This window comes from Rhinolophus sinicus, linkage group LG07 (assembly GCF_036562045.2).
Source record: "Rhinolophus sinicus isolate RSC01 linkage group LG07, ASM3656204v1, whole genome shotgun sequence".
In the NCBI taxonomy this organism is placed as follows: domain Eukaryota; kingdom Metazoa; phylum Chordata; class Mammalia; order Chiroptera; family Rhinolophidae; genus Rhinolophus; species Rhinolophus sinicus.
In genome coordinates, this window is record NC_133757.1 from 66,672,872 (window position 1) to 66,699,516 (window position 26,645).

At 52.7% G+C, this 26,645-nt stretch overlaps 1 protein-coding gene across 5 annotated transcripts in view; it reads left to right on the plus strand.

The window, feature by feature from the left end:
* RASGEF1A (RasGEF domain family member 1A) overlaps positions 1 to 26,645 on the plus strand; it is a 116,232-nt gene that overhangs the window by 52,816 nt on the left and 36,771 nt on the right. The window lies entirely within an intron of this gene.

Genomic DNA, 26,645 nt, shown 5'->3' on the forward strand with positions numbered 1-26,645 from the left:
TAATTACAAGTTGACCAGTTTGCTAATACACAACCTAGGGGGCTCTCAGAAGGTATAGATACAGAGCTCCCCATCAGTTTGGTGTCTAAGACACAAATAGAAAAGGAAGAAAAAAAAGAGAAAAGACAGACCAGGGGCAAAAAAACAAGTTAGTCACATAAACCAGTGTACTTACAGAACCAAATCCTCCTGAAATGAGGAGCTGGTGTTCAAAATCCGTTCTCTGACCAACCCAGCACTGCAGATTGGCCTCAGACAAGAGGCCCAGATTGGCACGAAGCCCAGATGGCATACAAGCCCAGAGCAGGTGCCTAAGAGAGGCTTTGACGGCAGAGACGAGGGAGTACAAGTTCCCAGCTTGAAGAATAGAGGGGCCATCTCCTATCACTGTGGAGGTAGTGGTTTGTGATAGCTGGGCCAGGAAATCGAGGGACGTCCCCCTGATTTTCCACCAGTTTCTGAGTGGTCTCTATCTCAGGAGTTATGGAATTAGTGCACGTTACCACGTACCTCAGAGAGAGAGAGAGAGAGAGAGAGAGAGAGAGAGAGAGAGAGAGAGAGACCAGTAGCTTTGAGAGCGTCCTCCCAGCTGCTAAGGCCAGGGGTCGTGGACCCAGAGTCATGGGCCAGGTCCGTGGAATTCCCGGCGCCCCATAGACATCCCCAGGCACATCCACACACAGACTGATGCGCCCGCTAGACCATTGGCGGTGCCTCGGGAAGGATCAGATTTAAAGCAAGAGTAAAGGACACAAGGAGCAAGAGGAGTGGGAGGGTTTAACACCCTCTGTGAGAAGCTCCTGAGGGAGAGAGAAGAAGGCAGAGTTGAACTCTCAGAGATGAGGAGGCAGAGTCGAACTCCTGGGTTTCAGCACCAAATGTTGAGTCTGAATTATTTTCTCCTTTTGCTAACGACCAGGGATTAATTTCAATGACACAACAGTTTCTGTGTCTTGGGTAAATAAAGCTGCAGTGAACATAGGGGTACATATATCTTTACAGGTAAATGTTTTCAGATTCTTTTTGGGTAGATACCCAGGAGAGGGATTGCTGGGTAGTATGGTAATTCTATTCTTAATTTTTGAGGAACCTCCACACTGCCTTCCATAATGGCTGTATCAATCTGCATTCCCAACAACAGTGTATGAAAGTTCCTTTTTCTCCACAGCCTCTCCAACACTTGTTATTATTTGTCTTTTGATGACAGCCATTCTAACTGGGGTGAGGTGGTATCTCATTGCGGTTTGGATTTGCTTTTCCCTAATAGTGAAGTTGAACATTTTTCTTATATATCTGTTGGCCATTTGTATGTCTTCTTGGGAGAAGTATCTGTTCGGGTCCTCTGCCATTTTTTAATTGAATTGTTTTTTGTTGTTGTTGAGTTGTACGAGTTCTTTATCTATTTTGGATACTAGGGCCATATGGGAAATACTGTCTGCAAATATCTTCTCCCATTCGGTTGGTTGCCTCTTTGTTTTGTTAATGGTTACTTTTGCTGTGCAGAAGCTTTTTAGTTTGATACAGTGTCGTGCAGGAGACCCTGCTCGCTGCGCCATTTGTCGTGCGGGGCAGCCTGCGGGGGTCTTAGCTCCCACTCCCCACATAAGAATGAAGGATATGGCAAGGCCAAAAAGGAACACCCATGGAGCCATAGGTAGGGGAGTCATACCACTATAGTCTCACTGGAGGCTGCATCCACACGACCTGCAACCTGCTGTCCGTTTCTCTGCCTGCCAGCCAACCAACTAACCAATCAGTGCAGCTGCGGCAGTTATATCAGTGGCTAAATGGCTAACTGGTTACAGCTGACGGCCAACTAGCCACAGCTGACGGCCATCTACTACCCGAGTCAACACCTTTCCATGTGAGGCTGAGAGCCTGTAAACTACTTTCTGGGGCTCCGTCCCCACACTCCACCCCTAAAGGGTCTTGCCTCACAATCTACGAGACAAGCATCTTCCGCGAGGGTCCCTGTGCCATATTAGCTTACAGGCACCTACGGACGGAAAGAAACAGTAGTCTTAGGAACTAACGATGGCAAATCCCTTCCATCTGGGAGGATACATGCTAGCTTTTTGTCCTGGGAAAGGAGGGACGCTGCCACTGGCACCTTTCCCGGTTTGTGGTACCAGACCTTTATGGCAGTGCTTGGGGTCCCTTGCATAATTTCAACATGTAACAGGACAGGAGACCCCATAATAGGCCATAGTGAGAGCACATAGGTTCCCCACAAAATCATCCCAGTGTCGGGACCTCTGTATACTACAGTCACTTGCGGTGGCCACTCAGCCACCACCCCTGGCGTCACTTGCAAATCATGAGTCAAACCAGCCCCGATGGGGCTATCAGGCCCACCCACCGACAGTGGCGGCTTTTGACCTGCCAGAGCCAAGTCCATTGCTGCCGTTCCCCTGCTTTCAAGCATGTGGGTGCTGGCAGCAAAATGTTCCCATTTCTGCTGTAGCCTGGCTTTAACAGAGTCTCACTTGTGGTAACTTATAATTGAATGGGAGCGGCCGTTCGATGTAGCAGAGCTTCTACTGGTGCGGGCCCTCCCTTCCGTGGTCTCTCATTCAGGACTCTCAAGACGTCCCATAGACATGAGGCCCAGTCACGCATTGTGGGAGGGTGTTTTTACACCCGGAGGCCTTGCTTCAAAAGGTTGTTGTAGCGTTCAATCATGCCAGCTGCTTGTGGGTTATATGGGGTATGAAACAACCATTGTACGTCCATCCTGGCAGCCCAGCACTGCACTTCTTGCCCCGTAAAATGGGTACCCCTGTCACTTTCAATGACTTGAGGGCTCCCATAGAGGGCGCACAGCCATGTAAGGGCGACCACTGTATGCCGCTGATACACAGCCGGACAGGGCCAAGCAAACATCAACCCCTTAGCAGTGTCCACTACTGTAAATGCGTATATCGCATTGCAGGCCTTAGGCAGGGGTCCAATGTAATCCACTTGCCAGCAAGTGAGGGGCACCCTCCCTCGCATAATCTGCTGTGTCTCCCAGAGGACCCTCCACCTTTGGGAGCTGTTCTGGGCACAGATGGCACAATCATAGCAGGCATCTGCTATCTCCTGCCATTTCAAAGGCAGACCCCAGCATCTGCTCACCTGCCACATGGTTCGGCTTCCAGCGTGCTGCAATTTCCTGTGCAGCCAGTGAGCCACATCAGTGGCAGGAGCCCGCTCTAACCATCGTACCCGTGCTAGGGCGTCTGCTTCATCATTACCTGGGGACACTAAGGGGGAGCGACCTGTGACATGCATTCAGGTCACCTCCTTTCTCTGCCCTAGGTCCCAGAGGTCCTGCCACATGGCTTGACCCCACAGTGGACGGTGTCCCACCAACCAGTTTTGGTGTTTCCACATAGGGAGCCACAACGTTAGGCCCCGGAACACCGCCCAGCTGTCAGTACAAATAACTAGGGACCCGAGCTCGTGGCTGATTGTCATCCACACAGCCTGTAGCTCAGCCCACTGACTACTTTGGCCCATCCCAGTATCAAACCAAATGGTGTCTATTTTCGGCTGCACACGAATAACCGTCCAAACGGCTGCAGCTCCCTGGCTAGAACCATCAGTAAACCAGGCATCCTCAGGTACTGGGAACTGTCCTTCTCTGTAGGGCGAGGGCTCCAAGTCCTCCTCTCTGGGCAGAGTGCTTGGTCAGCCTGGGCCACAAGCTCCACAGGCCCCAGGACCTGTTGTAGCTCTGTGCTCAAAGGGCTTGAACTAAGGGTTCTACGTTGCTCCAAGCAAGCACCCCACTTGGCGAGGGTGGTGGTCTGTGCCACCCCTATTTTGGGTCCCTGGGTCCATGTACGGACCCACCCCTGGACGGGATAGGTTGTTCGAACCAACACCCATGCCGTTCCTGTGATGGCTTCTATGGCTACTAGGGCTGCGTACACAGCAGCCAGCTGTTTCTGTATTAGAGAGTAGTGGACTTCTGCTCCTTTCCACAATTGGGACCAAAATCCCACTGGCAGCCAGAGATGCTCCTGCTGTTGCCAGAGGCCCCAACCATACCCTCTTGGGTTACTTGAACATCAAGTTCAAATGGGCAGCCAGGGTCCACTACTTGCAGAACCTGTGCCTGCTGCACTGCCCATTTTGTGGCAACAAAGCCTTACTCTATAGCCTCTGTTCAATCCCATGAGGCACCCCCTTTTTTTTTTTTATCATATTATACAAGGGCCTTGCCATTTGTGCTAAATGGGGTACAAACGCCCGCCAATATCCTAGCAGACCCAAATACGTCAGCAGTTGGGAGACCTTGGTCGGCTGGGGAAAGGCTTGTATTTTGTCAATGATTGCCTCAGGTAAGATCTTTGTCTTACCCGACCACACAACACCCAAAAACTTGATGGATAAGTCAGGGCCTTGGACCTTTTCCTCATTCACCACCCAGCCACATGACTTCAGGTGGCAGAGAAGAGAGGGAGCTGCTTGCTCTAAATCTGAAAGAGAATCTGAGGTTAACAGAATGTCATCAACATAATGAAACAAGGCCACAGAGGATGGGTGATCCCACTGTGCCAAATCCTGGGCCACGAGCCCGTGGCAGATAGTGGGGCTGTGCAAGTATCCTTGCGGAAGGACTTGAAAAGTCCACTGCCGCCCATTCCATGTAAAAGCAAACTGCTCTTGATACTCGGGTGCAATGTCAATAGAGAAAAAAGCATTGGCCAAGTCCACTACATAGTGATATGTCCCCAGGTGGACAGTCAGACGATCCATTAAATCATGAATTGAAGGCACTGCAGCGTGCAAGGGTGGCGTCACCTTATTTAACTCCCTATAGTCCACAGTCATTCACCAGGTCCCATCTGGCTTCTTGACAGGCCATACTGGGGAGTTAAAGGGACTGTGCGTTGGCCTCACAATATGTGCCTTCCCCAATTCCAATATTGTACAACTAATCTCCTCCTGCCCTCCTGGCAGGTGGTACTGTCGCACTGTAACCATGCGCCAGGGCTGTGGCAACACTTGAGGAGGGTGGAGAGCATGCCCGCGTGTCACCGCTTTCACCACCCGGATCTGGAGACGGAACTCTCCTACCGAGGTCTGTAAGCTGAGGCCATGAAGCACGTCCACCCCTAGAATATACTCCGGAACGGGGGAGACATAAACCTTGTAGGTACGAGGGGGAAGCCTTCCTATACCCAGTGGTAAGGAAACGGCTTTCACAGTCACAGTCTTTCCCCCGTAGCCATCAATGCAGACTGCTGGTCCAGGGAACAGTTCTGGGTTCCCATAAACAAGACTGCAATCTGCGCCAGTGTCAACTCGGGCCAAACCCTCTGCACATTAGAAGGGGACCAATGTATGGACAGTTCCACGTGGGGCCTCTGGTCCCCACTTGTCCCCTCTGACTGGGTACCTTGGCCCCACCCCTAATCAAGCTGAAAGGAGTCGGCCTCAAGAGGCTGCATGAAGTCCTGGAGGGATACAGGTCGCGCTTTCCCAGACTCCTCCTTTATGCTTCTCCAGAATTGCTGTTCCGGACGCAACTTTTCCAAAGTTCCAGCAGGAGTGCATTGGGTTGTCGGTCTATTTTTTCCTGATCGACCCCTGCTGCCACGAGATCACGCCACATCTGTGCGTGTGTTACTCTCTGAGGCCCGCGACCTCGCCCCTTTGCTTTTGATTTGGGCTTCCAGGTCTCAACTGCACGGACCTCCTGTCTTAACTTCCTTCGCCTCCAGCTTTCAACGTCCCCTAGGGTGGCCATGGCAATTATAACTTCATGGATCCGCTGCCCCACATAGGGTGTAAGAATGGCAACCAAGGATCCAAAAGTACTCGCAGGTGCAGTATCCAAAACCAAATCTCTCATGCTGGCTGTAAAAAGCTCATCAACCGGCCCCGGCATTTTAGGGTTGAAAATAGTGTGTCTCATACCCATTTCACGGATGATTTGTGTAAGTTCTGTATATGACTGCCATCGACTCACAGTGTCTGGCAGTTCGCCAGCCTGTCCCCATACTGTGCGTACCGCAGCAGTGAGCCACTCCATTAGAGAGTGGTTGCCCTGGTTGTGGGCCAACCTGTGGCAGTTCTGTAATCTTTGTCACAGAGACGGATGCACTGTCACGAAGGCTAGCTTTTCCATCTCGCCTGGGAGCAGAGAATGTTGTCTGCTCCCTCTTCCCATAAACATAGTAGCCAAGCCGAGACTGGCTCTCCAGGGCGCTGTCTGTACTGCCTCCCTAGCTCCTGCAACTCAGTGGGAGTGTAAGGGGTGTAGGTTGTGAACTCAGTCACAGCTGGGTTGCCGGCAGCAATGCCCCCGGGGCCCAAAGGTTGCTCACATTTTACCCTTTGCTTCAAGATTGGCCGGGCTTGGGGGTTGGGAGCTACATTGTCTCCACTCGCTTCCACTGCCTCTGCCTCAGAGTCTCCAGTATGGGGCCCCTCCTCCAACAGTTGGACTGAGTTTCCAGTGCCTCCAACCCGGACACCTGGTCCAGCACCTGGGCTATTTCATGAAGCGCATTTTCCATGTTGAGACTCAACATCCAGCCCACGTGGCCGGCTGTAGCCTTCTCCTCCTCCGGCAACCGCTCAGCCAGAGCCTGCAGGGCCCTCTCCACGCTGGCTGGAGAGCCATCCATGTCCTCCCACCCCTCCTTGGGGGTCCAACTCCTGAGAACAGTGGCCACTGGGCACCACACACTGTGTGGGAGCCACGTGTCCTCCTGCCCAGAGTCAGACACCATTCCTACCTGGTCGGAATCTTGCTCACCGTGCCAGGCGTCTGAGTGGGTGGAGGCCTCTGTGTAAGATGTCTGCAACCCGCGGAGCCTATAGCAGCAGCCTACCAAAAAGCCGGTGATGCCTGCTATGGCCAACAGGGTGACATGCCATCCAGAGGCTCGAAAGTACCACCAATTCAACGAAGGGTCACATCTCTCCCAGGCAGACTGTGCTTCCCGTCTCTGGCACTGCTCCTCATGGGCTTCCCGAGACTGAGTTTTCACACGCACAGACTGCTTTTCCATCCCTCAGAGAGCTTTGGCCAGCGCCATACCCTGCTCGCTGAGCCATTTGTCGTGCGAGGCGGCCTGTGGGGTCTCCGTTGCTGCTCCCCACATAAGAACGCAGGACATGGTGAGGTCAAAAAGGAACACTCACAGAGCCATAGATAGGGGAGTCATACCATTATAGTCTCACTGGAGGCTGCATCCACACGACCTGCAACCTGCTGTCCGCTTCTCTGCCTGCCAACCAACCAACTCACCAACCAGTGCAGCCGCAGCAGTTATATCAGTGGCTAATTGGCTAACTGGCTACAGCTGACGGCCAATCAGTCACAGCTGACGGCCATCCACTACCCGAGTCACACCTTTCCACGTGAGGCTGAGAGCCTGGAAACTGCTCTCTGGGACTCTGTCCCCACATACGGTCCCATTCATTTAGTTTTGCTTTTACTGCCCTTGCTTTTGAGGTCAAATTCATGAAATCATTTCAGAACCCATGGTCCGTAAGTTTTGTACCTATGCTTTCTTCTATGCAGTTTATTGTTTTAGATCTTATGTTTAGGTCTTTGATCCATTTTGAGTTAATTTTAGTATACGAGTGGTGACAGCAATCTAGTTTCATTCTTTTGCATGTGGGTTTCCAATCCTCCCAGCGCCATTTATTGAAGAGGCTGTCTTTCCTCCATTGTATGTTTTTGGCTCCTTTGTTGAAAGTTATCTGCCCATATATATGTGGGTTTATTTCTGTGTTTTCAATTCTATTCCATTGGTCTGTGTGTCTGTTTTCCTGCCAATACCATGCTGTGTTGATTATTGTTGCCCTGTAATACCAGCTGAAGTCAGGGAGTGTGATACCTCTAGCATTATTCTTTTTTCTTAGGATTGCTTTGGCTATTCGGGGTCTTTTGTGGTTCCATACAAATCTGATGATTTTTTTTGGTTTTGTTTTATTTCTTGAAAACATACCATTGGGATTTTGATGGGGATTGTATTAAATCTGTATATTGCTTTGGGTAGTACGGCCGTGCTCTTTTTGAGAGCACTTCTTTGTTATCTCTTTAAACTTAGAAGGCACATAATTTTTGATTCAATACATTTAATTTCTGGAGTCTATCTTTCAAATATGGTCACATGTTTGGGTAAAGACCCTTGGTCAAGAATGCCCACTGAGGAGTGTTTGTGGTCAGCATACTATACCTGAGGGCCTTTTGCTAGGGGGCTTACCATGCATGTGACAATCCAGACACCTGCAGCTATTATAGACATGAGAAGTTGCCCAGAGTAAAGAGCAAGTTGAAAACTGTGTGTGAAGTGTAAGTCCTTTAGTTCAGAAAAAGAATCCTGTATGTACATGTAAATAATTTCATGAACACAGAGAAACTTGGAAAGGTTGCTGTGGGGACAGAGCCCCAGAAAGTAGTTTACAGGCTCTCGGCCTCACGTGGAAAGGTGCTGGCTCGGGTAGTGGATGGCCGTCAGCTGTGACTGATTGGCCGTCAGCTGTAGCCAGGTAACCAATTAGCCACTAATATAACTGCTGCAGCTACGGAGGAGAACCGAGGAGAGTCGAGGAGAGTGGAGGAGAGTCATCGGTCAGTTGGCAGAAAAACGGACAGCAGGTCGCACGTCCAGTGAACCCAGCCTCCAGTGAGACCATAGTGGTATGACTCCCCTACCTATGGCTCCATAGGTGTTCCTTTTTGGCCTCACCATGTCCTGCATTCTTGTGTGGGGAGTGGGAGCAAAGACCACGCAGGCTGCTCCGCACGACAAATGGCGCAGCGAGCAGGGTCGCCCGCACGACAAATGGCGCAGCGAGCACGGTATGGTACCGGCCGAAACTCACTGAAGGATGGTCAAGCAGTTTATGCGTACAAAAGTTCAGCTTCGGGAGGCCCACGAGGAGCTATGCCGGGAGCAAGAGGCACGGTCTGCCTGGGAGACGCAAGCCTCCAGATGGCACACCACCCTCTTGGCCATGGAAGGCATTGCCTTCATTTTGGTGATCTGCTGCAGCCTTAAGCTCTGAGGATTGTGGCATTACACACCAAGGCCACCACCCACTCGGACACCTGGCACGGTGAGCAAGATTCCGACCAGGTAGGAATGGCGTCTGACTCTGGGCAGGAGGACGTGTGGCCCCCACACAGTATATGGTGTTTGGTGGCCACTGTTCTCAGGAGTTGGACCCCTAAGGAGAGGTGGGAGGACATGGACGGCTCTCCAGCCAGCGTGGAGAGGGCCCTGCAGGCTCTGGCTGAGCGGTTGCCGGAGGAGGAGAAGGCTACAGCCGGCCGAGTGGGCTGGATGTTCCTCACGGCCTTGAATCTCAACTCGGAAAATGTGCTGAATGAAGTGTCCCGGTTGGAAGCGCTGGAAACCCGGGTCCGCCTGTTAGAACAGGGGCCCCAAGGTGGAGACTCTGAGGCAGAGGCGGAGGAAGCGAGTGGAGACAATGTAACTCCCAACCCCCAAGCCCGGCCAATCTTTAAGCAAAGGGTAAAACGTGAGCAACCTTTGGGCCCCGGGGGTATTGCTGCCGGCAACCCAGCTGTGACTGAGTTCACAACCTACACCCCTTACACTCCCACTGAGTTGCAGGAGCTAGGGAGGCAGTACAGACAGCGCCCTGGAGAGCCAGTCTCGGCTTGGCTACTACGTTTATGGGAAGAGGGAGCAGACAACATTCTCTGCTCCCAGGCGAGATGGAAAAGCTAGCCTTCGTGACAGTGCATCCGTCCCTGCGACAAAGATTACAGAACTGCCACAGGTTGGCCCACAACCAGGGCAACCACTCTCTAATGGAGTGGCTCACTGCTGCGGTACGCACAGTATGGGGACAGGCTGGCGAACTGCCAGACACTGTGAGTCGATGGCAGTCAGAACTTATGCAAATAATCCGTGAAATGGGTATGAGACATGCTATTTTTAACCTCAACATGCAGGGCCCAGATGACGAGCTTTTTACAGCCAGCATGAGAGATCTGGTTTTGGATACTGCACATGCAAGTGCTTTTGGATCCTTGGTTGCTATTCTTACACCGTATGTAGGGCGACGGATCCATGAAGTTACAACTGCCATGGCCACCCTAGGGGATGTTGAAAGCTGGAGGCGAAGGAAGTTAAGACAGGAGGTCCGTGCAGTTGAGACCTGGAAGCCCAAACCAAAGGTAAAGGGGCGAGGTCGCGGGCCTCAGAGAGTAACACGCGCACAGATGTGGTGTGATCTCATGGCAGCAGGGGTCGATAGGAAGAAAATAGACCGACAACTCAATGCACTCCTGCTGGAACTTTGGAAACAGTTGCGTCTGGAACAACAATTCCAGAGAAGCATAAAGAAGGAGTCTGGGAAAGCACGACCAGTGTCCCTCCAGGACTTCATGAAGCCGCTTGAGGCCGACTCCTTTCAGCTGGATTAGGGGTGGGGCCAAGGTACCCGGTCAGAGGGGATGAGCAGGCACCGGAGGCCCCATGTGGAACTGTCCATACATTGGACCTGTGCCTAAGGCCCGCAATGCGATACACGCATTTACAGCAGTGGACACTTCTACGGGGTTGATGTTTGCTTGGCCCTGTCATGCTGCGGATCAGCAGCATACAGTGGTCGCCCTTACATGGCTGTGCGCCCTCTATGGGCACCCCCAAGTCATTGAAAGTGACAGGGGTACCCATTTTACGGGGCAAGAAGTGCAGCGCTGGGCTGCCAGGATGGATGTGCAATGGTTTTTTCACACCCCGTACAATCCACAAGCAGCTGGCATGAGTGAACGCTATAATGGCCTTTTGAAGCAAGGTCTCTGGGTGTCGAAACACCCTCCCACAATGCGTGACTAGGCCTCGCGTCTATGGGACATCCTGAGAGTCCTGAATGAGAGACCACGGAAGGGAGGGCCCGCACCAGTAGAAGCTCTGCTACATCGAACGGCCGCTCCCATTCAATTACAAGTTACCACCAGTGAGACTCTGTTAAAGTCAGGCTACGGCAGAAATGGGAACATTTTGCTGCCAGCACCCACATGCTTGAAAGCAGGGGAAAGGCAGCAATGGACTTGGCCCTGGCAGGTCAAAAGCCCCCACTGTCGGTGGTTGGGCCTGATAGCCCCATGGGGGGCCGGTTTGACTCATGATTTGCAAGTGACGCCAGGGGTGGTGGCTGAGTGGCCACCGCAAGTGACTGTAGTATACAGAGATCCCAATACCGGGATGATTTTGCGAGGAAACTATGTGCTCTCACTATGGCCTATTATGGGGTCCCCTGTTCTGTTACATGTTGAAACTATGCAAGGGACCCCAAGCACTGCCATAAAGGTCTGGTACCACAAACCGGGAAAGGTGCCAGTGGCAGCGACCCTCCTTTCCCAGGATAAAAAGCTAGCATGTATCCTCCCAGATGGAAGGGATTTGCCATTGTTGGTTCCTAAGACTACCATTTCTTTTCATCCGTAGGTGTCAGTAGGCTAATATGGCATAGGGACCCTTGTAGAAGACACTTGTCACATAGATTGTGAGGCGAGACCCTGTAGGGGTGGAGTGTGGGGACAGAGCCCTAGAAAGTAGTTTACAGGCTCTCGGCCTCACGTGGAAAGGTGCTGGCTCGGGTAGTGGATGGCCGTCAGCTGTGACTGATTGGCCGTCAGCTGTAGCCAGTTAGCCTATTAGCCGCTAATATAACTGCTGCAGCTACGGAGGAGAACCGAGGAGAGTGGAGGAGAGTCATCGGTCAGTTGGCAGAAAAACGGACAGCAGGTTGCACGTCCAGTGAACCCAGCCTCCAGTGAGACCATAGTGGTATGACTCCCGTACCTATGGCTCCGTGGGTGTTCCTTTTTGGCCTCACCATGTCCTGCGTTCTTGTGTGGGGAGCGGGAGCAGAGACCCTGCAGGGCTCCCTACACGACAAATGGCGCAGCGAGCAGGGTCTCCCGCACGACACTTGCACAGAGGAAACTGTCAATAGTGATGTCTCTGGGGAGGGGCTGGAGCCTGGGGTGGGATGGGATGTACATTGTCTTGTATAATCTTTTGTACTGTTGGTACCATGCTAAGGTCTAGCTGCCTGCCACTTGAAAAAGTTATAAATCGAGAGACAAGGTTGGTGGAAAGAAAAGCAGGGTTATTCAGGATGCCGGCATTCTGGGAGGATGGCAAACTCCTGTCCAAAGGCCATCTCCTCGTTCCTAGACTGGGCAGACAACTTTATACCGTGTTTCCCCGAAAATCAGACCTAGCCAGACCGTATTAATTTTTGCTCCAAAAGACACATTAGAGCTGATGGTCCAGCTAGGTCTGGTTTTCGGGGAAACACAGTAGGTACACAAGAAGAAACACAAAGAAAAGGAGGAGTCAGTCAGGCAGGTCTGAGGGCTGATATCCTTTCTGGGGTCTGGTCTGTCTGAAGATAATGTTATTTCCAGACTCGGCTACTGCGGTGTGGGGACAGAGCCCCAGAGAGTAGTTTACAGGCTCTCGGCCTCATGTGAAGGGGTACTGGCTCGGGTGGTGAATGGCCATCGGCTGTGGCTGATTGGTCGTCGGCTGTGGCCGGTTAGCCAATTGGCCGCTGGTATAACTGCTGCGACTACGGAGGACTGCCGAGGATTGCCGAGGAGCCGAGCAGAGCCAAGCAGAGCCGAAGAGAGCGGAAGAGGAGAGCCAAGAGAGAGGAACAGAGGAGAGAGTGGAGGAGAGTCGTTGGTCGGTCGGTTGGCGGAAAGGCGGACGGCAGGTCACGCGTCCGGTGGACCCAGCCTCCAGTGAGACCGTGGTGGTATGACTCCCCTACCTATGGCTCCGTGGGTGTTCCTTTTCGGCCTCACCATATCCTGCGTTCTTGTGTGGGGAGCGGGAGCAGAGACCCCACAGGCCGCCCCGCCTGAAAGATGGCGCGGCGAGAAGGCCTCCGCACACGACAAATGGCGCAGCAAGCAGGGTCTCCCCCACGACATGCGGCCTGGGACTTTATGCGCCATGAGTAAAAACTGCACTTCAGGGATGGTGTGGGGGCAGAGCCCCAGAAAGTAGTTTCCAGGCTCTCGGCCTCACATAGATAGGTGCTGGCTCAGGTAGTAAATGGCCATCAACTGTGATGGGATGGCCATCAGCTGTGGCTAGTTGGCCGTCAGCTGTAACCAGTGAGCCATTGGCCACTAATATAACTGCTGTGGCTGTGCTAGCAAAGAGAGGAAAGAATGGGGGCTAGCAAGAAGATGGCGGCTGGGCTGGCAAGTGTGGATGGCGGTTTGCGGACAGTGTGGATCCAGCCTCCAGTGAGAGTATAGTGCCGCCAGAGAGAATATAGTGGTATGACTCCCCTACCTATGCCTCCGTGGGTGTTCCTTTTTGGCCTCACCATATCCTGCGTTCTTGTATGGGGAGCGGGAGCAGAGACCCCGCAGGTCGCCCGGCATGACAGATGGTGTAGATGCCTGATCACTGCGCTGTACAACTGAAGCTGAATAATAATGAATGCCAATTATAATGAAGCGGAGTACAGCATAAGGAATAGAGACAGTGGAAATGTAACGGCTATTTGTGAGGTCAGAGGGATAGTGGATGGGGGGAGTGGGGTTATCACTTTGTGAGGGGTGTAAATGATAAATGTCTCAGTATTACATTGTTTTGTACACCTGAAACTAATGGAAAAACACACACACAAAAACAATAAAAACTGAGAGGGAGTTGCAAATTGGACTCTGGTGTCCAGGTGCCTGAGGATTAAGAAATTTCCCTTTCCAGGTTAGGATTCTGCTGATTAAGTAGATTAATGAGGTACATGTAGATTTAAGAAAGGGAACAAAACAAAGTTTTTAAGTCAATCAGTGAGGGGAGAAACAAAGAGAAAACAGCTGAATATCAGGGTAGCTCTAACTGCAAATGAGCTAAGTGTAAATATAAGTAGCTAGAGGGCAAGCTATGAGGTAAGTCAAACTGCAAACGAGCTAAGTCTAATTGCGTTATTGATTCCCGAATTTTACCCTTACATTGTTGAGTATTTTCTCATGATCATATATTGTGTTTTCAATTCTAAAATGGGTAAAATAAGCAAGCAAACTCGGCAAATAAATGTGGGAATGCATGGACAGACCCTGAACAGGTAGATCTGGTCTCTTCCCCTTCCTGGGGGCCCTGGTTCTGGTTAGGAGAATGAAGAATCCTTCTCTACAGGCCATGCCCAACACTTTCCCCCATACAGGGGTCCCCAGGAAGGAAGTGAGACCCAGAGGGGAAAGGGCACACTCTCTGGTCTCAGCTCTGTGACTGTACTTGGTATTCTCAGGATAGGCCTGTCCAGCCTCGGCCCTGGGTTGCCACTTGCATAGTGATGGCCAGGGATTGGGGGCGCTTGTCAGGGGGCCATACCTGTCTGGGTGAGAGGAAAGGGTATGGCAGCATCATTCAGAGCCTGTGATTCTGGGAACGACTGTGAAAGAACCCCCCTGGGGACATTTGTGTCTGCTCTAGGAATAGGCGTGTGCACAGAAGCACACATGGGCTCGTGCACACACAGGTCACCTCAGGTCCAGTTACCATCGAGTCTCTGTACACCAGCCTGTAGCATCATTCTCTCTCTCTGGCTCCAGACAGGCTCTGGCTTTGCATAGATGCTCAGGGGCAGCAGCCTCAGCCCTCCCTAGGGAGGAGGGCACAACTCCCAAAGGTCCATAGCCTGCTCACACGTCCGTCCGTCAGCTGACCGGCCTGCTCTCTGACACTCGCTCCCCTTTGGGGACAGAGCCAGGAGTGCAGTTTCCAGGCTCTCTCCCTCATGTGGAAAGGTGCTCACTCGGGTACTAAATGGCCGTCAACTGTGATTGGATGGCCATCAGCTGTGGCTAGTTGGCCATCAGCTGTAACCAGTGAGCCATTGGCCACTAATATAACTGCCATGGCTACACTAGCAGCAAATGGGGGCTAGCAAGAAGATGGTGGCTGAGCTGGCAAGAGCAGATTGCAGCTAGCAAGTGAGGTTGGTTGCCAGAGAGAAGTGGATGGCAGGTTGAGGATAATGTGGCTCCTGCTTCCTGTGTCTCCAACCCAGCCGCCAGCGAGAATACAGTGGTATGACTCCCCTACCTTTGGCTCCATTGGTGTTCCTTTTTGGCCTCACCATGTCCTGTGTTCTTATGTAGGGAGCGGGACCAGAGGCCCTGCATAAGTCCGTGCATGACATTCCCTGTGGGGACAGAGCCAGGAGAGCAGTTTCTAGGTTCTTGACCTCACATGGAAAGATGCTGGCTCGGGTATTAGATGGCCATGAGCTGTAATCAGATGGCCATCCGCTGTGGCTGGGTAGCCATCAGCTGTTACCAGTTAGCCATTAGCTACTAATATAACTGCCATGGCTACACTGGGGATTGGTTGGTTGGCAGAGAAGTGGATGGCGGGTTGCAGCTAGCAAGTGCGGTTAGCAAGCGGATTACACTGCGGATTGTGTTGAGCCTACTTTCTGTGTCTCGCCTGGCCACCAGCAAGACAGGGGTGTAGGAAGACCCCTTGTTGAGGTACTGGTGGATGTTTGCTTTTGTGTCTCAACCAGCCACCAGCGGGAATATAGTTGTATGAACCCCCTATCCCTGGCTCCGTTGTTGTTCCTTTTGGCCTCACCATATCCTGCGTTCTTGTGCGGTGAGTGGGAGCTGAGACCCTGCATGACCGTCCCCTATGCCCCTCCCCTGCTCAGATGCCCATCTGGCTGTCAGGGTGTCCCTGTCCATCACAGATAGCCTCCCCTTTTTGAGAAAGAGGGCTAGGGGAGCATCCATGGGACCCTCACAATTACCCTGGAGCCTTTTCAGGGTTGCAGGACTGTGTGTAGGTATGGAGATGGAACAGTGAACAAGGAGGTCGGGGAGAGACCCAGATTCTCTCTCCAAACCCAGAACAAAATATAGCTAAGCTGTCTAAAAGCGTAATGTTAACTCTCCAAAATAGCTGAAGTCAGTAAAGTAAAAGGAGAAGCTCCAGCATAGGAGAACATATGTTCTTTCTTGGTTAAAACCTTTTCCTGAAGGTGGAACTCAGGCGCACCTATGTCAGGCCCTGGCATACCTCTGCCTCTCAGCCCCTGCCTCCTGTTGGGCCAGGGGCTGAGCTGGGCTTAGGTCATGCCCAAGGTGTCCAAGGGGTGGGTCTCCGTGAGCTCTCTCCTGAGCAACTGAGGACATGCCTCCGTTTTCCCTTGCAAAGAGGAAGGCAATGGCAGTCCTGGGACATGTGTGCACAGAGAAATGTCTTGGTGGCTGGGGCGTGTGTGTGTGTGTGGGGGTCCCCGAGGACTCCTATGGGGAGGATCAGCCCAGGAGGAGGAGAAGAGCCCCGGCCAAGGTAGCCCTGACCACTTCCTCCCAATGCGGGCTGGTCTCGAACACCCTCCACCCACCCCCCAACCTCACCCAGGCCAGCTAGTCCTGAGCAATCTCTCTCTCTCTCTCTCTCTCTCTCTCTCTCTCTCTCTCTCTCTCTCTCTCACAAGTGACCTCAAATGTGCATTCTCTGGCAGACTCTCCTCTGAGAACTGTGGGCAGCAGCCAGGTGACCTTCTGCAGAGGAGAGGGGAGGGCAGTCACTGACCTGGCCCCACCACACCTTCTCTAGGCATCCCTAGGTGGTGTCAGGTCCCCCAGGGTCTTCCCTGTTCCCAGAACAACAAAATGAGAAACCTGACCTAGATGTCTTTGTGATGGAGCACTTTACAGTTGTTCAGCTGTTTTCAGGCTTCCTGGGCCCTGCCCACAGGGCAGAAAGCACATGGGACCCAGGGTCTCACAGTGACTCTGGCCTCTCCAGGACTGGTATGCAGGATGGCCCCTGCCCTCCTCCTGGCTGATCTGCAGGTGCACAGAGGGCAGGTGACCTCAGCCTCCACCTGGCCCAGCCCCCGCCTAGGTAGGGAAACTGAGGCCAGAGAGGGTACAGGGTGGAGGCAGCACCATCTCCTCCCTTTGCAGTGGCCAGGCCAAACATCCTAACAGTGGCGGCAGCAATGGACACTAGGACAGGACACTGCGTGCCCAGCAGGCAGGACAGAGGATCTTCATAGGACCCTATGGAACCAGAGGCAGGGGCTGCAGAGACACACGAGGCCAGACGCTGCCACCTGCGTGGGCCCTGGGGACCATCTGCCTGCACTGGGGTCACATGACCCTAATGACCAAGGTGCTGGAGGTAGATGGGGCAGCAGCAACAGCACAGCACAGCCTTTCCCACATGGAGACCACAAGAACTGGAGGGGCATGCTGTTCTTGGGGACACCCAACTCAGAGGGGAGCGGTGACAGGGGCTGGCCCCGAGCCTCAGCCACCCCTGCCAGGCTCCTGGACCTGCCCGCTCTGCCGGCTCCACCTGTGGGCCCCGCAGTCTCAGGAGCTCACTCTGCAGAATCAGAGGTGGCTGGCTAATGGCTCTTATCGATTACTAGTCCAGATGAGGAGACTGAGGCACACAGAGGGGCAGCTGCAGGGCTCTACCACGAGCCTGTGTCCGCAGCCCAGCAGGGGCCAGTCCACCACCTGAAAACACATCCCAATGCCATGCAGTGGCCTGTTCCATAGTCACTGGGCTGGCCCGCACCCTTCATCCTGTGCCAGGAGGAACTAGTTGTGCATTCTGGCATCTGTTTATTCTTTATGCAAAGGCATTTTTGAACTATCGAGATAACCAAATCCACACACCATGCCTGCATTTTGTATTGCAAGCATTTGGATTCTGCCCAAGAAGAAAACACAGGCAGCCCAGAGGCTGGGCCTTGTAGGTGCAGGGAAGGGTCCAGGGGACAGGCAGTGCCTGGGTTGAGATCGCGAGGAGAGAGGCAGGTCTGGGACATCTTCTGGGAATGGGGGATGACACAGACCCAGGAAGGCAGTGGTTCCCTGTTTCCAAGATACCTGTCTCCCGCCAACCCCCACAACCCTTCCTGCAGCTGTGGATTTTGAGAGGTAGGCAAGAAGTGAAGTTTTCTAACTCCAATTCACACCCATGCTAATGTTCTCAGCCCCATTTCCCCCTTTAAACATGTAAACAAAGCCTGGGTCTACAGTCACCGGTTTACTGCAGGGCATTCCCCTGAAACATGAAAGAGGACAGATGCTGGGTTTGGCCTCAGGAGGCGGCAGGCTTGCTAATGACTACAGCCCTGACGCTGTTCAAGGATTGCTAGCCCTAGTCTGAAACAGTAAGTGCTTCCATCTAGTTGGGAAATAGCCATTGCAGGGTCAGCCCCAAAGAGGTTAAAGCTGGCACTCTAGCTACATTGATTACTGGGGGGCCTCACGGGGAAGGTTGTCAGAGAGAATCCTTAAGGCTTTAAGCAACAGCACGTGTGAAAGCCTCTCAGGTAGCATGTGTTTCCTCCCCCCACTCCAACGCGGCCACTCTGCTGAGCTTCTGGAGAATTCCAAGGACAGCTGTACATGTCCCTTTGTCTCTTACTGCAGGCCTCCGCATTGGTTTGTCTGTGCCTTAAATACACCCAGCTCCTTCTGGCTTTGGGATCTTGGCACTTGCTGTGCCCCCTGCCTGGCATTCCCTTCCCAGTACCTTCACAGGACGGCTCCAACTGCATAGCAGTCTCTGTTCCAGGCTCTGTGTCATCACCTTTCTCATTACCAGCTATAATTTTGTTCTTTTGTTTACTTGTTTATCAGCCCCCATCCCACAGTCTTGAGAGTAAACCCTGAGAGCAGGGACCATGTCTCTTAAGAACTTGGCACATAGTAAATGTTCATTAGCTTTTTAAGTGTTAAGTGAATAGTGTAGTTAGGAATGCAAATTACCAGTCAACTGTTGAAGAACCCACCAGTAAGGGAAGCAGATCTAGGCCTTGGTGCATCCTTCTTCCACACCCTCACCTGAGGCAGACATCGCTATCCTAACAGAACATTTGATTCAAGGAGTCTAGACAGGAGCTCTAATCCTCAAAGTGAGGCTCTCCAGGGAGTCACTAGCTGTCCTTGAGAGGTGGTGGGAGGAAGGCTAGGGCATCAGGTGCATGTGGTTAGTGGGCTGGCAGTCCAAAGGCAAGGCCAGTGAGGGTGCTCCAAGGGTCAGGAAGGCTTCCTGGAGGAGGTGACAGGGTGGCCCTGAAAGGCATTGGGGGCAGAAGGAGAAGGAGAAGGACAGTTTGTAGGGTGGTAATAACATAAATCTTAGAGGTGAAAATCAAGTGGACATGTCCCCAAAACAATAAAAGCTAGCCTGTGTGGAGAGGAGGGCACCTCTAAGGCTGCTTCAGGGACCCACTTGCCTGCCCCCAGTCACTCCCGCAATGTGTCCCTGCCTGGCACCAAGCAGAGCCTTCTGGTCTGCCAGCTGGCGGGGAAGATAGGGGAGAATAAGGGGAAGAGAAATGGTGAGCACTGCTGAGAACACACCCCAGAGCTTGTTTCCGGAGTGTGAGACTGCTTGGGGACTTGTTCAGGTTCTTTATGATAAAGAGCTGACGGGCAGTCCTTCAAGGACCCCAGTGTCTGGAGGGTGCTGCTCCTATGCAGCCGTGCTTCCTGATGCAAACTTTCCTGACATCCACCCAGAAGGGTCCCCAGGCTTCTCTGACCCTCACGCCCCACACCCCACCTGCCCTGGGACCCTCGCTCCCTTGGTCACACTCTGGCTGGCCGGAGCAAATCTCCTTTCTCCAGGAGCCTGTGGAGGACCTTGGAAGGCTACTGCCAATGCAACCCTGCCTCCCACCAGGTATGCTCAGGAGAAGCACTGGAGCCTCAAGTCCCAGTTTTAGGAAAAGAGCATGCGTTGTGTTATGCCGATGACAGAACCATTCACGCTCATTGGATAAAATCTGGGGAACACTTAACAAGGATAAATGAAGAGAGGAGTAAAAGAGGGTCTGAGGAGAAGGGACCAGTGGGGTACAGATACCCCGATTAACCCTGCAGTGTGTGTGTGCTTGTCTATTTTACAGGCATGAACACACATGTGTACACGGAGTCACTTGCATGTGCACACACACGCACATGTATGCACAGGACATGCACGTGTGCACAAAGCACACATGCAAACGCATGCATATGGACACACGTGTACACAGGCCACACGTGCGTGCACTTGCACACGATGTGTTGTGCTATAACCGACGCCTACTGCCAGGGACTGGTTGTTCTGTGAGGTGATTTGTGGAAACCAGCCTCTGGCATCCATGTCTCTCCTTTTCCTCGCAGCAACCCTGCCTTCCCACAACATTCGCACCAGCACTCTGTATTACCTGTAACATAATTTTTACAGATTTCATAGATGAAAATCAATGATTCAGGCCTTTCATTGCCATGAAGCAAGTTACTTCTTGTTGTCGGGCCTTTCCCACTTCTGTTAGTGAACTCAAGGACTCTGTCACTTGGGTGCTCTATTCAAGAACAAGATGTAGTTGTCGAGAGACAGTTTTGTTTACTTGCAGCTGGGTCCCCCTCCTGAGGATCTCTGTGTCCTCAGGCCCTTCCCCTGTCCCCAGAATCCTCTGTGTCCTCCGAACACAGACCCAGGACAGCTGTAGAGTGGACAGAGAGGGTGAGTGGGGGCATGCCTGAGTGGAGGGAGGGTACACTGGGATATCTCATCCATTGGGGCTTTTTGGTGTCCAAGGGTTTTCCAGGCTCTTCCAGTAAACATCCTGTTTTCCCAAGGTGGATGTTGAGGCAGAGGGGAGGTGGCTCCTGGCACCCCATCATCATGCCCAAGGCAGCCTCATCTGTGAGCAGGGAATCCAGATTTCGTCTGGATTCAAAGGGAAGGCTTTCACACACATGCGATTGTAGGAGGGCTGAATTCCCAGCGGAGCTCACTGGGACGTGGGGCTGTGCCCGGGCTCCTGTAAGCTGGTGGGGGCAGCAGTAACTCTCTCCCATTAGGCCTGTCACCTTGTCTGCCCCTGGCTCCAGGTTTCCTTCTAGCTCACCTTGCCCCTCAGTACTCCTGCCACCCTGTGCGTTTCCCCTATGCACAGAGGGGCAGGGCAGGCACGCGGAGGGCTTGGCTGAGCGAGGGGGGCTGTGGCAGGTACCTGACAGCCCTGTGGTTGGCTGAGGTCCAGTCTTCACCAGGTGGGCTCCCAGCCTGTTGATGGGAGAGTGATAATGGCCTGGGTGCAGTGAGCAGCTGCTGTCCCAAGCAGTATGTGCAGTTAGCTACGGTTAATTACATGCCTGGGGACACATATGCAGTTACTTATATGGCTGGGGTGGGCCAGCAGCTTGTCCCCTAATCTGTTATCGCATGAGAACACAGGAGAGGCCACGACCAAAGGGCAAGTGAAGCTGTGAGGAGAGGTCCGTGAAGTTCCTGTCCTGTTGGGGTCATTTATTTGGGCAGAACAGTGACCAGTGTGATATAAGGGGGCGTCAGTGGGGTCAGCTGCCCCCCCACAACTCTGCCCCTAACACATACTTTTGCTCTGGTGCTGCTAAAACCATTAGTGATTTCTTTGTTTAGAATATTATTCTCTAAAAGGGAGTATTGATAGAATAGTGTTAGGGAAATGTGGAGGCCTATATGGGTTCCCCAGTAGACTCAAATCGTGCCCAGCTGGTCCAGGTCCCTTGGGGACCAAGTCAGCAGGTGAGGGGGATCGGCACTCCCCACCCTTCCCCCGGGTGGTGGGCATGCCTGCCATGGAGCTCACAGGTGAGCTGGGGTGTGAAGGCCACAGCCTGACCCGTGACCACTCCAAGAGTGCTGTAGGCCCCTGGGCTACACCATGTCCCAGAGAGTTCCTGCTCTTAGCAGGTTCTCTCAGTAGACCATCCCTGAGGACAGGCAGCCTCTGGACAGTTGTGGAAGCCCTGGGAACTAGAAACTGAGGACTTGCCAGAGCTCACCAAATGCTTGGTTCATTCTGGTTTGTGTTTACCAGCCACCCTGTGAGTTGGGTGTCATGAACCCTGCATGGTACCTGGGAAACAATAACCCAGAGGCGTGGCCCATCATACTCGAAGGTGGAGCCCAAGCTCTGCCTGCACGGTTGCCCTGGGGGATGAAGTGGTTGGTGAAGTGGGCATGGCCCCAGTCAGGCAGTGGTGTGGGGGAGGGGAGGAGAGCTGGGGGGTGGAGCAAGTACAGGAGGCAGAGCCCCACTGTCCTGTCCCCTCGCCCTCAGTACTCGCTCCTGCGTGGTCCCATGGGTACCATATAGACTCTCATCCCTGCTGTCTGCTGGCAGCCCCGCCCCCCTGGCCTCGCTGCCCTGGAACCCAAGACTCAGAGGCCTTAGTCTGCAGGGTCTTTGTCTGATCCTTATCAACACCACTGTGGAGCCCTGGGGTCCCCACTTCCTGTTCTGCAAGATCAGGCCCCCTGCCTTAGGCCAACTTCCATCTTCCAAAACCCAAATCTTGCAGGCTGTGCCTTTGTAAAGGAGGGAGTAGGCGGCTTTACCAGAGGGGGCTTTGGTTTGGGGGCAGAGGAGAGAAAGGCCAAGGCCCGTGTCCTCAAAATGCTCCTTCCCCTAAGTCAGCTTCTCTGAGATGTAGCCCACAGCAGACCTGGAGAGGCCTTTATCAACTTTTTTTTTTAAAACAAATTGTTTTGAAGCATAGTGTATATACAGAAAAGTGCATGAGTCGTAAGTTTGCAGCTTAGTGATTTTTCACAGGGTGAGTAGTAGGTAGCCGGATCCTAGCCTGGCACCTTCCCCCCTCCCCAGCTGGACTTGTGTGGGATCCTGATGGGAGGTTCTTCAGTGCCTGTTTCCTGTGCCCCACATGATGGGGGTGGTCCTTTCAGTGGTTGTCTCCATTCCTTCTCATTGCTGTGGGTGCTCCACTGAGCAAATACACTGCAGCTCACTGTTGAGGGCGGCCGGCTGGTTCCCAGATTTTAGCCATCACCAACAGTGCTGCTCTGGACGCTCCGGGATGTGTCTTGTGCTGTGAGTGTATAAGCATTTCTGGCTGGTCTACACCCCAGGAGTTCTGGGCAAACCATCTGCTGGACCATCCTCCCATGTGGCTTTACCAGTTCATGTTCCCACCAGTGGTTGGGGGTTTCCGTGGGGTCACATCCTCGTCAGCACCTGGCATTTTCTGCCTTTTTATTTTAGCCACTCTAGTGGGTGTATGGCAGTGTCACACCGTGGTTTTAATTTCCCTTCCCCTGATGACTAATGGAGTTGAATGCATTTTCTTATGTTTATCACCCTTTTGGATATCCTTTTTTTGTTACTGTCGTGCGGGAGACCCTGCTCGCTGCGCCATTTGTCGTGCAGGGCGGCCTGCTGGGTCTCTGCTCCCGCTCCCCACATAAGAACGCAGGATATGGTGAGGTCAAAAAGGAACACCCACGGAGCCATAGTGTCATGCGGGAGACCCTGCTTGCTGCGCCATTTGTCGTGCAGGGAAGCCTGAGGGGTTTCTGGTCCCGCTCCCCACATGAGAACGCAGGATATGGTGAGGCCAAAAGGAACACCCATGGAGCCATAAGTAGGGGAGTCATACCACTATATTCTCGCTGGTGGCTGGGTTGGAGAAACAGGAAACAGGAGCCATTCAATTCTCAACCCTCACTGCTCCGCTTGTAGGCTCAGCCACCATCTTCTTACTAGCCCCCATTTTTTGCTAGCCTAGCCACAGCAGTTATATTAGTGGCCAGTGGCTCACTGGTTACAGCTGACGACCAACTAGCCACAGTTGATGGCCATTTACTACCTGAGCCAGCACCTGTCTATGTGAGGCCGAGAGCCTGGAAACTACTTTCTGGGGCTCTGCCCCCACAGTTACCAACCTCTTTAAATCTTTTGCCCATTTAAAAGAAATTGGATCTTCTGACTTTTGATTTGTCTGAATTCTTTATTTATTCTGGATATGAGGCCTGTGCCAGATGTATACAACCTTACCTCTATCGGCACATATGAGATCAGACATTAGGTTCCCGAACTCATCCTAGAACAAGTGCTACATACCTCACTGCAGAATATCACTACAGTCACCTTTGAAGTACTCCCCTTGGGAACCCATGCACCGACACCAGTGCCTAGTCCACCCTTCAAAGCAATTTCGGAACTCTTTTTCTTGAATGGCCATCAGAGCTGTCGTCGTATTACCCTTGATGTCCTGAATGTCATCAAAATGTCTTCAATATTTCCTTTATCTTCGGGTAAGGAGAGAAATCATTGGGGGCCAGATCAGGTGAGTAGGGAGGGTGTTCCAATACAGTTATTTATTGGCTAAAAACTCCCCCATAGACAGTGCCCTGTGAGCTGGTGCATTGTCGTGATGCAAGAGCCATGAATTGTTGGTGAAAAGTTCAGGTCATCTTGGTCTAACTTTTTCACGCAGCCTTTTCAGCACTTCCAAATAGTAAATTTGGTTAACTGTCCGGTTGGTACAAATTCATAATGAATAATCCCTCTGACATCAAAAAAGGTTAACAACATGGTTGCAACAAGTTCGTGAACTTAATTGTCAGACCTTGTATATACACAGTATGAAAACATGTCACAGTTGCTAGGGTATAGCAGTGAACAAAACAAAGACCCTGCCCTCATGGAGCTTGGATTCTCCCTAGAGGAGAGTAGTAAACAAGGAAATAAAAGGTATATGTCAGAATGCAGTATCCATGAGGAGAAATGTTCAGTGGGAGAGGAAGTGCAGGGGTGGAGGTAACGCGGTAAATATGTCACCGAGAAAGGGCCATGTCAGAAGGAGCTAAGGATCAGAGTCCACAGACATCTGGGAAGACCACTGCATGCAGAGTGAGGATGGGCAGGCCTGGGGGCTGGCACAGAGAGGGTGGGTTGGAGGAATGAGGTGGGTGGTCTTATATGTGTCAGGTCAGTAGGGCCTGGGTGGCCATTAGGACTCTGGTTGTTCTTCCATTGGGGGTTCTGGGCAGATGAAGGACAGGACCTGACTTGGGTTTTAAGAGGGCCCCTCTGGCTGCCATGTTGAGGCAGCAAGGGTGGAAATAGGGACACTAATTAGGAGCCTGGTAGCATAGGTCCAGCCTCCTATCCCAGTTTCCGTCTGTCACAGGTGTTTGCACTTGTGAGAATGTCAGGGTCACGGACATCCTGGAATGAGGCTTCCCTGCTCTTTGCTCTGCCATCCTGAGTGTCCTCTCATGGTCACAGGATGGACACACTGTTCCTGGCCTCATATCCAGCCCCCATCATCTGGGATGTCTCTCCTTATGTGCCTCCTTTCCAGAAGCTCCCAAAAGGTGTCAATGGGACACATCACACTTGGCTCTTTCTCTACTTTCTAAAGCCGACTCTGGCAAGGTAATGGGTTCTTGTGTGGGTCGCCACAGTGCTCCCTGCAGGACCTTGCTGCCTGTGCCCAGCCCCACCCACAGCTTCAAGCAGGGGAACACCCCAGCAGGGGTCAGTCCTGGCACACTCGTCTCCCTACCTCCTTGGGTACCAGGAAAGAGGTAGATGTAGACCAGGTACACAGATGAATGCCGAGCTCACACCTGTGAGCGGAGAGCGCCATCCGTGTCTGTAAGGATGCTCCCGTGGCAGAAACAACAGGCAGGTGGCCTCTCCATCCTGCTGGGAAGCCCTTGGGGATGCTGGTGAATTCTGGGTATGCACACATAGGAAATGGCTCTGTGACCATAGGGGATGGTACCTTGGGGGTGCATGTCAGTTCAGCCACCTCCTCTGGCTGTGACATCTAGAGAAGCAGAAGGGAAGGCCTCCTCTGGGTGCAGGCGGCAGCAGGGGTGTTAGCTGCCCACATGGACTTCCGAGACAATACTGTGGCCACCTTAGGGTCCAGATGTACTGCAGGGCTGCAGGACAGGGCTGAGGACAGTAAGGGTAGGTGCCTGGCAGGCTTCTCCAGGGCAAGACCCTAGGGCTCACCCTTCTTGGTGCTCTGGAGCTGTCTGAAGGGGTGGGATGGCCATGCAGGACCAGCAACCAAGTGCCCAGACTGGCTCTGGTGGCACAAGTCACCTGCAGAGGCCACTGAGTTTTGCATCTTCCAGCGTGACTGAAATGAGGTGCAGAAGCCACAGGGGAGAAGGGCGTGTGAAAGCTTAAGGGGCCACTGGGCTGTTTTTGTCTGGTGTTCCTCCCTGCACCCATTGCCCACCCACAGGAGCTGTACAAGGCTATGTATGGTTAATAGTGCAGGTGATGGAGTAGTGAGGGCTGAGTTCCAATCCTAGTAGAGAAAGTGGGGGTGGGGACAGAGCTGTCTCTGAGCTCATGAATCTTCCTGGGGCAGGCTAGTGAATGGATACAGCACAGCCCCTAATTCCTCAAGAAAGAAATAACTGTCTATCAAGACTCAGCCTGGTGGTCAGTCTTGCTGCTGGTAAGACAGCAGGCAAATGGAAAGAGAGATGCGTGTTTCACAAAACTGCTGGGCAAAGGGCGGTCATCCTAGGACCCAGCTGGACACTGAAAGGGTCTTCTGTGCCCCTGGCCCCTAGGGCTTGCTCATGGCTCATCAGCTTCTCTCTGGGCATCCCCTGCTCCTGTGTGTTAGAAGGAAGCAAGAATGTCCCTGCTCCTCTCTAGTGGTGGCTCCCCCAGAATCTCACCACAGCTCCCTCTGGCAATTTGGCCTCTGGGCTCTCCAGTTCCAGATCTCCCAGAGAGGTAGCTCTTCGGTCAGTCAATCTTTTCCATTCAAATTGTCAGAGCTGGGTTGGGGGCCACAGCAGGAGCACGGTGGAGGGGGAGACTTATCACCTGACAGGATT